Genomic DNA, 14,126 nt, shown 5'->3' on the forward strand with positions numbered 1-14,126 from the left:
TTAGTCATTTATAATCGTTTTGGAAAATTTAAAATACAACATATACAAAAAAAATCTAGATTTTTATTATATGATTAATGTAATTATGTAATTTATTTTAATAATACAGAAATAAACAAAAATGATAAAAAATATACAAATTGTTATCAAATCTTTATTGTTTAAAATCATTAATTGTTATATATATTAATCACATTAGTTAATTCCGTAGGTTTTATTTATGGAAAGCCTGCGAAACAATAAATATTTGATATATGCGACCAATTATAACCTGTGAAATATTATTTTGCTAGAGAGTATAATTTTTAGACTATAGTTTATATAAGGTGCTCTAGAATTCTTCAAAATAGGATTTAGAAGGCATACACAAGTGCCACGTAGGATTGGAGTTTTTTTTTTAATTTTTACAAAATTCAGGTTATAAATTTTTAAAAGATCCTTGATTAATATATAAGAGATAGCGGGTTTTGTTATTTTAATATAGTTTAGTTTTGGTAAATACTAGTATAAGATTCCAGTGTAAAAGAATCAACTCTGCTTATTTCTTGTCTCGATTTATAATCTTTTTTCTCAAATACGTTTTTAAATTGGTTATATTTAGTACTAAAGTTGCACAAACACAAAGATTATAAGAACTTCTCTTTTTATTAGATTTAGAAACTCTTTCAAAACTAAACATTTCAATGTGTTTCTCTTGATGAAACATCTCTCCATGAAAACTCTTTATATAGGAAGAAGCTACATCTTTTCCTAAGGGCGAAGCTACATCTTTTCTTAATAATAATATGGAAACATTCCTAAGCTCGATATGTTTTCCTTTTTCCTTAACTCATCAAACTTCACTTTAATGAGTTAACTTGCTCCTCAAGTTAATTGAAATTATCCAACATTATCCCCCTTAATTCCAACTCGAAGCTTGGGTATGTTGGTCTTCTGAACTCCGATGAACTTCCATAGACCGTTAATAGGTGCATCGCATTTCTTCGATACGATGTTGCATCAGAACGTGAGTATAGATGCTTCACTGCTTCTCTATGACTCTCTCTTGAACTCTGCATATATTTTCTTAATACACCAACCGAAAACGCCAAGTCCGGTCGTGTATAGAGAAGATACCTTAAGCATCCTATGATGCTTCGATACGATGTTGCATCAATCTCAGGCTCCTCCTCTGCCTTTGATACTTTCAAACTCGTGTGCATCAGAACGTGAGTATAGTTACATGACTCCATCTTCGTCTTGACAAGTATACCTTGCGCGTATCCTTCTTGTTTGATGTGAATTCCATCAGCTCCTTGCGTTACTTCGATACCAAGATAGTATGTAAGCTTCCCGAGGTCTGACATCTCAAATCTTCTTGACATATCATCTTTGAATTGCTTGATAACGTTGAGTGAGTCCCTGTTACAAACAAGTCATCAACGTATATAGCTATGATCAGAAGCTCCCCTTTCTGTTTCTTTTGATATACCGCAGGTTCCTTGGTGCACTTCGTGAACTCCATCTCCTTGAGAACACGGTCGAGTTTGATGTTCCAAGCTCTCAGAGAAACTGATGCAAACACTTCGTCGAAGTCTATGCCTTGTTGTTGCACATAGCTTTTTGCAGCTAGCTTTGCTTTGTATTTGATCACCGTTCCATCTACATTCCTCTTGATCTTATAAATCCACTTCAAACCTATCGATTTCACACCTCTCGGCTTCTTGACGAGCTTCCAGGTCTTGTTTTTGATGATAGATTCGATCTCTGCCTTCATTGCATCGATCCAAGCTTGTATTACTGCAGCTTCGATGTAACTTTCTGGTTCACCATCGATGGTGAGCAAGAGTCTGCCATTTTCAACTTCAGCGAGTAGGATGTAATCATCGAACCGCTTTGGTTTTCTGATGTTACGACCATATCTTGATGTTACATGCGGGTCTTGGTTTGCATCGTTGTTCTCTACTACTTGCTCTTGTTCACCTGCATCTACAACTTCTTCTTCTTCATTATTGTTTTGTTCTTCGTGGTGTTGGTGATCTTGATGCTCATCACCATCTCCTTCTTCTGTAACATCGATATGAGGAAGCTTGAATGATCCTGGTTCTTCGTCCACGTTTGTTGATAGTGTATACGATGCGGTGAGATGTCTAGTTACACCGTTTTCTTCACAAAAACGAATAAACTCAGAAGATGTGAACTCTCCTCCTTTATCGGTGTGAAAAGTCTTGAGTTGTAGCTTCGTTTGATTCTCCACGTACTCCTTGAACTTTTTGAACCGATCGAACGCTTCACTCTTCTCTCTTAGCAGCATCGTCCACATATATCTTGAGTAATCATCAATTAAGACAAATACATATCTATTGTTTGCTGGTGTTGATGGTGATATCGGACCGCACAAGTCACCATGTACCAACTCCAATGCGTGTGATGCTCGATACTTTGCTTTAGGCGGGAAAGACTTCCGAGTTTGCTTCCCAACTAAGCAGGCGCTGTGCACATCTTTATCGTGTATCACTTGAGGCATCCCTACTACCATATCTTTGTCTACCATATTCTTCATGACTCCAAAGTTCACATGTCCTAGCCGTGCATGCCACGTCCATGTAACATCAGTTTCTTGTATTTGAAGACACTTCGAATATTCAACCTCCATTGGCGTCTTGTACAATCGGTTTGGTTGCCTTGCGACTTTTACTAATAGCCTTCCAAGGGGATCTTTCAGCATCAGTAAGTCTTCTTTCATATTAACCTCACAACCCATCTCGGTTGCTTGTCCAAGACTTATGATATTGTGTTTAAGACTTGGGATGTAGTAGATATCTTTGAGTGCTCTTCTCTCCCCTGTTTTTCCGATGAACGTGATCGAACCTTTCCCAACAATCTCGACGTTTGATCCATCACCGAATTTGACTTTGCCTTTGATGCTCTCATCTAGGTTTGAGAAGAACTCTCTCTTGCCTGTCATATGGTTACTTGCACCATTTTCAAGGTACCATATACTCGTATTTCCATCGCATTCACCAAACCTCTTAGGAAACACTCTCTCTTCGTTGAGGAATACTACTTTATGCATATATAATGCATCTGCTTCTTGTGTTTTCGTTAGGTTAGCTTCTTCTCTTGGTCGTGTAGGACAATGTGACACGAAGTGCCCCACCTTGTCGCATCGCCAACATCTAACCTTAGAGTAGTCCTTCTTGGTCTTGTCTGAAGCTTCTCCTCGTTTGTTATGACCATCAGAACCATTAGACCTTCCTTGTCCTCTTCCTCTTCCATCATAACCTCTACCTATGCCTCTTCCTCGCGAGTTGTTATGGCTTCCACTACCTTGCATATCATTCTTTCCAAACATGAGCTTCGATTGACCTTCATCTTGGGTTTCTCCTTTGATGTGTTCTTCGAAAGCCTTCAATCTCCCAACAATGTCTTCGAATCCCGTTGAATTTAGATCCAACACTTGTTCTAACGAAGCTACGATGTGAATGAACTTCGTTCTTGGAAGTCCCTTCAGAAACTTCTTTACCAGCTTTGATGCTTCCATTATCTCTCCTAACGCGGCTGCTCTCGATGCTAAGCCTGAAAGTTTTCCTGCGTAGTCATCCACCGTGTCTGTGTCTGTCATCTTCAGTTTGTCGAACTCAGACATCAAAGTTTGTAACCTTGCTTCTCTCACGCGATCAGCACCTAGGTTACGGGATTTGATAGCTTCCCAAATCTTCTTCGATGTATCATGTTCTCCAATCTGAAGTATTAGCGCTTCCGGGACTGATTGAAAGATTAGAGCAATCGCCATATTGTTCTTCTTTGCATCATCGCTTCCTGGATCAATTGTATCCCAAACTTCATATAAACGAAGCATAACTTTCATTCGCATCGACCATAAGGTGTGGTTTGTCGATGTTAACATCGGACATCGTATGTCTTTCTTCATCTCAAGACCTTTATCACGTGCTTGAGAATCGTCTTCTATGTTTTGATCGAAGTTACAACTCCTCTTGTAAACGACCTTTGAAACCTGGAGCTCTGATACCAATTAAAGTTGCACAAACACAAAGATTATAAGAACTTCTCTTCTTATTAGATTTAGAAACTCTCTCAAAACTAAACCTTTCAATGTGTTTCTCTTGATGGAACATCTCTCCATGAGAACTCTTTATATAGGAAGAAGCTACATCTTTTCTTAAGGGTGAAGCTACATCTTTTCCTAATAATAATATGGAAACATTCCTAAGCTCGATATGTTTTCCTTTTTCCTTAACCCATCGAACTTCACTTTAATGAGTTAACTTGCTCCTCAAGTTAATTGGAATTATCCAACAAGTACATTGTGTTGTGTTTGTCGTACAAAATGGTTTTTGATCATATAAAAGTTTTGAATGGTTGAGATGTATGTACCATGGTGTAGACTACGAAACATACCCAAAACCAAGATACAAAAAAGAAAGAGAAATTACTCAAAATGACTCAAATTATACATGTAGTGACTAGAATAACTCTTATAGTTTTGTATTTACTAGAATAACTTATAAGGAAAACAAAAATACCAAAAAATCACCCTAAGCCCCTATTATTCACAGTCTTCCTATTATATTTTAGAGAAAATTACTCAGAATAACTCTACTTTTTTTGTTAATTACTATTCTAACTCTACATCAACACATGTTAGTATAGGTGGTTAAAGACCAAATAAACTTAATTGTTCTTTTTTACTAGGATTAAACCCGCCATACGGACGGGTGAAAAATTTCAAAAACAGGTAAATATATTTCAAATTGTAGTATATATTTGAATATAGCTTTTTATATATAACTCCTTTATAATCTTTTGTATTAATATTTAATGCTTCAAAAGATTATAATAATTAGATATTATGTTTTACATTGTTGAAAAAGATATTAATGAATATTTGATTGTGATATATCATTTACTCATTATTCACCTTTCAAAACTGAAAAGTGATTTTGTTTTGTTACTTTTAATCTCTAAATGAATACTAAACCAAATGATTATTAAAAATATAATTAAAATAAGTGGAGGTTTATAACTCTAATTGTTATTAATAATTATTTTTGATTTCTAAATTATCAGTCTCTAATGAATTTACATAATTGAATTTTTGTGTTTGTGAAAATATAATTTTAACCTACTTTGTTTATATTTAAAATAACATATTTGAAAAGTGTTACTGTAACTATCATAATTACATAGTCTAAGAATGAAAAGTTAAACTGAGCAGTTCATTGAGCTTAATCGAAAAATAACAATATACTCATGTTTTACAAAATAAATTTTATTGAATAAATTTTCAAACGTGATAAATTTCTTTGCTTGACAATGTGTTTTCATGAGAAAAAAAAACAAAATTATACTTTATTAGTAGAAACGTTTTAAAAAAAATGTTTTGATTATGTAAAATCACTGTTGTGTTTATCTTTCAATTTTCATGTGAATATTTTTAAAATTGAGCATGGCAACAACAAAAAAAAAATCCATGATATTTCTTTCGTTTTTATTTCCATTGGTCGGGTTTTGATGAAATGTCAAAAATAATAACGTAGATGAATTTTCTATTTTTTGTTCTTATTAATATTTTGTAGTTTTTCTCTAGTTTTATATTTTTGATTAGATCATGTAAATTTTTAAATAAACTATTATTTGTATATTATTTTCACCAAATTCAAGTTATTCAATGTATTATTTACAAAAAAATGTACTGTTTTATTTATTATATCTTATTAAATTTTCAAACTGATTTTTATAAGATATTTGTTTAGATTATTTACTAAAGCCTCATATTGTTTCGCCTAATTACTCATATTGCAACTTAAAAATGTATATTCTTCCTACAATACTTTGTAGGAGAAAGTGATTTTTTTGTGCGCATGAGAAAGTGAAGGCATCCGACGATGTTCCATGCCTCTTTGATCTGATTAAAGATAATGAATGAAATATTCATTCTTTACTCTTGTTAGCTTAGCTTCCATGGTTTTTGAATTTGTTATTTCTACTTTCTTTTCGGACTCTAAGTCTCTATCTCCTTATCAATCAAACTCCCTCACTCCTATCAAATCTGAATTATAATAGATGTTTAAAGTAATATTTTTATTTCTTATACTGTCTATTTATTTATTTTTTATTTTTCCTATATTGTATATTAGTTGTTCAATTTTTATATTGTATATTTACTTATTATTATTTTTCTAATATTGTATATTTACTTATTCTAATTATTTACAATAGATGTTTAACGTATTATTTCGATTTCTTATGTTGTATATTTACTTATTATTTATTTTACCACACATTTTCATATAGATGTTTAATGTATTTTTTTTATTTTTTATTTCTAATATTGTATATTTACTTATTATTATTTTTATTCTAATATTATGATATATGTTTGATGTAAATATTTCTTATCTTCTATATTTACTTATTATTTCATTTTTCAGATATATTTTTTATTTAGTTCTTCCATTTCTGATATTGTATATTTACTTATTGTTTATTTATTTTTACATTGTATATTTACTTATTCTATTTTTTTTTTGCTTTTTATCAAATGTTAATATTACGTTAGATGTTTAATAAATATTTATATTTTTATATTATATATTTACTTATTGTTTAGTTTTTTATATTGTATATTTATTTATTCCAATATAATGATAGATGTTTAATATAATATTTCTATTTATTATTTTGTATATTTACTTATTATTTATTTTATAATACATTTTTCAGAGAGATGTTTAATTTTATTTTTTAATTTTTTAATTATATATTTATTTATTGTTTATTTTTTCTTATATTGTATATTTATTTATTCTAATTTTTTTGATTTTAATATCAAATGATAATATTGTGATAGATGTTTAATATAATATTTCTAATTCTTATATCGCATGCTTGTTTTTCATATGTTATATATTTACTTATAGAAATGTTTGGAATTAATAAAAATGTAAAACTATATATATTTTATATAGATGTTTAATGTAGTTTTTCGATTTTTTATATTTTATACTTACTTAGTTTGACCAAAAAAATATTTTATACTTACTTTTTTATACTGTATATTTATTTATTCTAATTTTTTTTTTGCTTTTATATCAAATTGTAATATTACTATAGATTTTTAATGTAATATTTTTATTTTTTATATTGTATATTCATTTAGTAATTTTTATTATACATTTTGGAGACAGATGTTAATGTAGTTTTTCTATTTCATATATTTATTTTTATTTTATTTTATATTTATTTATTATAATATAATTGATGCTTATGTAATATTTTTATTTTTTATATTATATATTTACTTATCACTTATTTTGCAATATATTTTTCAGATAAAATTAACATCTGCTATTCGTGGTCCATATTTTATTTAACCATTTATATAAAATGGTAATATTACATTAAGGACAGTTACAAAAAAAAATGACATGTGGCTTTTTTCGAAAGAATGATTTTTCACTCATGTGGACGCTCTATGGAGCTTCAAAAGGTCCTTTTTATTAGTGTAGATTACAATATTGCCATTTTTAATATGGGAAAAACGTCAATAAATTCCAAACTTTACAAAATAAGTTAAAAAAACCTCAACTTTTAAGTAAACCAAAATATTCCCAAACTTTAAAAAAAAATCCTAAAATAATCATGAACTTACTAGATTTTGACCCGCGCCTAAAAGCGCGGGTTTTTTTGAATTATAAAAAAAATTTATACGAATTAATGTTTTCAGATTGTTATACATTATTATTTCAGATTTTATCTGTACATTTTTATCTAACTTTTTCATACGATTCGACAGGTTTGGCGGACCTGAAAAACTAAATCCGAAACCAATCCGAAAATACAGATGCAGTTTGGGTCTGAGTCATGGGCAAAGTACCTATTCAATATCTTTTTGGATCCCGCGCGAATCTCTATTCCAGTTTGGGTCTTATCTGAGACTCGATCGGGTACCCAAAGTACATGGAATGATTTGTGTATATTAGGTATGTTTGGGTATTTCATATATGTTTTCGGCATTAGATATATTTTTAAGTTTCTGGTTAGGGTTTTCGGTTATAGTTTGGGTTTATGGGTAAATTTCAATTTTAGAAAGATATATTTTGGGTTAGTAAAATTTTGGGTGTTTTCGGTTCTCCGGATTAGGTTTACGGGTAAAATTTTGGATCTTTTGAGTATTTGAATATTTTTCAGGTATTTGTTGGGATTTCGGGTATTTTTGTGTTTCAAGTCTTTTTGTGTTTTGGGTACTTCGTGTTTTTTTATTCTAGTACCCAAACCAATATGAACCTGTTATGTATTCAAAAATTAAATTTATTTTATAGATATTTGAATTATGCGTCCGAACCAATTCGAAACCAAAAAGAATCGACCCTCACTTAAACTATTTTAAAATATTTAGTTATGTCAAACGTTTAGGATCCGAAGAACCCAGACCCGCATATCTAATCATGAACCCTATGTTTCAAAACATTTTATCTCCTTTGATATAATGTAGAAATATTAAAGAATATTGGTATAATTAAACTAACATATGAAACATCTGATATATTTTAAATCAAATTTTCAAAAGTCAAGAATTTAAATTAAATGTTTTAAAAGTCAAGATCTCTTGTACATTCGTGTGATTTAAATAATGTGTGCTGCTAAAATGTAAAAGGATAACAATTGTCGTTATAATAATTGTTGGAAATCATGAGCTATTTATTAAAATATAATAAGTTTTAAGTTATTGCTATAATAAAGGCATGTTATGATATTTGGTTTTATATTATAGGTTGGACTAAAAAATAAAAGGGTCCAAACAACTTTTATAATGAAAGTTTTTTGAGGACTCCTTCTCTTTTAATAATGTTGATATTGACTCGTAGGGCTGGGACATTTAACCCGATTTATATGTAAAACACACATAATTGTATTTTCTGGGCGTTGAACTCGGGTTGATAAGGTGAAGTAACATGTGCAACACCACTAGACCACCTCAACTTTGTTATACATAACTACAACTTATTAATATATAAGCGATTAAGATTTATTTTTCTTAAAAAATATATATAAAAAAAAAGAAAATATAAATAAAAGTATGATATTTCGGGTATAAACTTGTATATCCGAACCGACTCGGAACCGGTCGGAACCCATCCGAAACCGAACCATAAGTCGACCAAGTACTCATTGGATACAGTTTCTAAATAACTGATTTACCCGGAACCCAACGGGTCTTACCTAGAACCGATCCGAATACCCAAAGTCCCAGCCCTATTGACTCGTCATTTTAACTTCCTGAAGTCAACTGTTAACTTTTTATAAACTTCCGTTAATTAATAAAAGATGCATTTTACTCTATCATTAAGAAAAAAAAGAAACTCATGGTCTTCTCTTCTTCTCTATCGATAACAATCCCTACTCAAAATCATTCACCTAAATCCATAGATTACTACACAGGAAGCATGGCTTAACTCTTGACTATTTGAAGAAAACAGATGGAAAGGCCGAAGAATCTTGATCATAGACGTCGTAAGAAGAAGGCTACGTCGAGTGAAACAATTGAAGAGGGGTACAATGCAGGAAAAGGTCGTGAGCTTGAGCAAATCGCCGTAGATGAGAGACGCAACGAACCTCGACCCGACACTGAGAGAGGCCGTCAGGATGATGATGTTGACCTAGATGAGGGAGAAGGAGATGGTGGTGATCAGGCTATTCAAAGATGCTCAAGGTATCGTCAATTACTTGGCTGTTTGCGGAGAGGCTAAGGATCAACAGGAAGTTTACGAAAAAAGAGATGGCTGAAGAGGTCAAGAGAGAGTACAATTTGATTGTCACAGAGGAACAATGTGCAAAAGCGAAGTCTAAGCTACTCCGACAGAAAAAAACAAGCAATGAAGTGCATTTCTCACGTATATGGGATTATGAACAATCTCAAGCTTAATAACTTCTTCTTTCTTTTATTATGTAGTGGTTCAGACCATCTCTTTTGTTATGTAACGACTAAAACCATCTCTTTTGTTATGTTATGGCTGAAACCATCTCTTATGTTATTTAATGATTCAAAACTCTCATCTCCTTTGTCATCTCATTTTGTTAACAGCACATATCATGATCACGTCTTTCTTGTTACACCTCTTTGTTACGTTTCTTTGCCATCTCCTCTTTTGACTCAAACGGTTCCTGCCATCTCTTTTATTATTTTGTTTAACACCTTAACAACACATCTTCTTAATCATCATGAACAACACATGTTCTTTAACATCAAAGCAACACAATTTCTTGGAATTAGGGATTTGCAGAGAGAAGAAGAGAAACATGAGTTTATGTTTTTAATCAAACGCATCATTTCACTATTTAATTAACCGAAGTTAAAGCAAAATTAACGCTTGACTTGGGAGTGTTTAAAAAGGCCTAGTCAACATAAGTTTAGGATTATTTAGGAAACTTTTTAAAAGTTTGAGAACTTTTTGGCTTACCCAAAATTTGAGGATTTTTTTAGCTTATTTTGGTTAGTTCGGGATTTAATTGATTTTTTCCCTTTTAAATATATTTCATTAAGAAATTTTAAAACAGAAAATAGAATGAGCTGTTCCAAAAATCCAGCTAGCCAATATCAAGACATACTTGCATTGCCTCTGTTTTGAGTTGTTCCAAAAATCCAGTGAATTGCCTCTGATTTTTAATATCTACAGGCGGTGTGTTTTGGGTTAATGTCAACAAAACCTTTTTCGGAAACATGTAGCTCAATTTCACGTCGTAAATCTGCTCTTTAACCTTGTACTCTTTGATCACCATATGAACAAAATCATCATAACTTGTTTTCTCGTCTATGGCTATAGCTTTACTCGTTCCTTTGTCAACACCAAATACCCATTTGTTTTTACTTGTGCCATGAGGAAGAAGGAAGAAAATAAACGTCAATTTGAAAACGCCATTAACGTCGAACAAGATAATCACTTGTAATAGTGATTTTTGGATTAAGGCTTTTCTCTTTGTTTGGTTTAAATTAAGTTGGGTTTGGTTTAATTAAATAAATTTGTTTTACATGCTTTTGATTCAAATTATGGTTGGTTTGAAACATTTTGGTTTAAATCAAGTTAAATTACTGGTATATGAAATAATTTTAGAATTAAATGGTTTAATCAGGTTTGCAATAACTCGGTTAAGGGGAATTAAAAAAAATCTGTGGCCAAGTCATAAATATATTTGTGGCTTAAATTTAAACAAATTTGTCAAACTGTAACAAATTTATGGTCAAATAATTAATAAATCTATCAATTCTAACTAAATCTGTCAAATTCTAATAAATTTGTGGTAAAATAAATAAATAAATCTATCAAATTCTAACTAAGTCTGTCAAAACTAAGTAAATTTATGGCTAAAGAATAATAAATCAATCAAATCAAAATTAAATCTGTCAAAAACAAGTAAGTCTGTGGCTATTAAAAAAATAAATCTATCAAATCCTACGTAAATCTGTTCAAATTAAGTAAATCTATGGTCAAATAAATTAAATATGTCAATATTTGATAAATTTGTTGCCAAAAGTGACAGATTTGTTGTAACAAGTCTGTCGAAATTCTATTAAGTCTATAGATTTTTAAATAAATTTATGGCTAAAAAAGAATATATTTAAGTCTGTGATTACATAAAACATAGACAAAATAAGTCTGTGGATGGTAAAATTGTAAATATTTCAAAAATTCAGTAATGGCATTTTCGTAATTATTTTTTTGCTAACAAAGAAATATGGGTAAATTAGGTGTGAAAAACAAACTAGTAATTAAAATAAAATTAGAGTTAAAATAGTAATTAATTGATAAATAATGGTTAAACTAGTTTTTTCGAATAAATTTTTAATTGTGTAAAAGCAAAAATTAGAAAGTCGACTTCTCTTTCTCTTTCGCAGTGGACCAAGCCAAATGAGACTTTTTTCTCCAACACTTCCATCTCCGATCTCCGACACCTCCTTCTCCGTCACCACCTTCGAAGGTCACGGCCGCATTCAATTCCCAAAAACTTGAAGCCGTAAGTCATAATTCCCTATAAGTTTATTGGCATTGCAAACAGTTTAAATTGCTGATGTCATCCACATCTAAGAGGCCTGGGTTCGCGGGTCAACCCGCCCCGCACGACCCGCCAACCCGCGGATCGTTTCATTTTTTTTAGTTAAAATTTCGACCCGCTCAACCCGCAAAGAAATAAACTAATACCCGCACCCGCCCCGCTTTATTTTGCGGGTAACCCGCGGGACCCGTGGGTTATATTTTTAATTAAAAAATAGTTATTTAATTAGTTTTTCTATAAAATAATATATTTATAAGTAATTTTTTATCTTATTTTTTAAAATTTTAATTATTTTTTTAAAAAATTAATTATTTTTCTTAAAAAAATCGAATTTTTCAAAAAAAAAAAGATTTTTTTTATTTTTTATTTTATTTTGCGGGTTGGCGGGTATCCGCAAATCAAAATCCACCAACCCGCACCCGCCCCGCAAAAAATAGTCTTAACCCGCACCCGCACCCACGACTTGATTTTTTCAAAACGTTCGACCCGCACCCGCCCCGCGGCGGGTCAAATGGGGCGGGCCCCGCGGGCTTTGATTTAAATTCCCAGGCCTATCCACATCCTCTTTTGAGCACACAGTGGGGTAGTAATAGATCACATCTTCATTTTTTTTACACTAACTAAAAAAAAGAAATGCAATGTTTTTGGCTGAGCTGCGATGCATTGTGATTTCTATCATTGTGATTGGAAGAGATAATACGAGAAAAAAAACTGATTCATTCTTTGTAGTTTTTAAGTTAGAATAAAGAAGACTAATGTTTTTAATCTCTCTCCACTCGTAATAATAATTTCGTATTGTAAGAATGGATGGGGATCCATTGAAAATGTTATTAAATCGTTTGTGATCCATGTTTCTCCAAGCACTAAAGATTGCAACAAGTGATTAAACCACGATGAAAATGAACAAATTCATAAGCAAGAACAAATGGATGAAAGAGATGGAGACAATTACCAAAAAATTACATAATTCTGATCTTAATTAACCTAAAAATAAACAAGATTCAAAATTAATATAAACTAAATCAAAATTGAGCATTAAATTAAGTTTGGTTTACATAAACCAAGATTTCCGTCAATAAATATGCCACAACATAAATTAAACAGTCAGCCACCACATAAACAAAAAGTCTATCAACCATTTTAAATCAGATATATAACTCTATAGTAAAAAAATAAGTCAACATAAGAAAATAAGTCAGCACATAAAAAAATAAGTTGACCACAAAAATATATCATTTATAACAAATATGTTACCTCATTTGACAAATATATTCTTAAAAGATTATTTTCTATTCAAATCGGACAAATAACTCTGTTTTGGAAACAAATCCGACGTTTTCAAGAAAGTCTCACGCCACTTTAACAATAGATTTCTTTTTTTATACATATTTTATAAACAGATTTATTGCTCGATAGATTTGTTTTTTTTTAAAATAAATTTGCCGTCGATCAAATGTTAAGGGTATTTTAATAATGTTTTTTTTTGTTATAACCGTAGACTAGAGAAATTTCGATCAGAAAAATATTTTAATAATTTTCAAAAAATATGAATCATTCTAATAATAACACAATTAATTTGTGTCATTTTAGTAAACTTTCCAAAAATTAATACTCGTTATATATATTACTTACCATTTCATATATGCAATGTAGATGGTTTATTTTTATTTTACGCCGACAACATTTTGTATAATATGTCTGGCTACGCGTCTTTCGATCGCTTTGAGAAATTTGGTGAAATGAACTTATATTTCTTATTAAAAAAAATAAATGAACTTATATTTTATAATATTTTGATTCATTATTGAACATTTTAACTGCACAACGTTTTTTTTTTTTTGAGAAATTTTAACTGCACAACGTTTTATCATATATATTCTTAGGCTATGATTTAAATTGCATATTGCTATCATTCTTGTGAACAAAGAAACAAAAAGTATACTTGTTACGTTAAATACATAGAATGGTTACATATGTATAAAAAAAGTCTGCAAAAATTAAACTATTGTTTTTGAAACCTCTTTTTTGGACATTAGAGTCTTTTCTTTTTGAACAGCCCAAGACACTAGAGT

The sequence above is a fragment of the Brassica napus genome, chromosome C9 (assembly GCF_020379485.1).
Source record: "Brassica napus cultivar Da-Ae chromosome C9, Da-Ae, whole genome shotgun sequence".
Taxonomy (NCBI): domain Eukaryota; kingdom Viridiplantae; phylum Streptophyta; class Magnoliopsida; order Brassicales; family Brassicaceae; genus Brassica; species Brassica napus.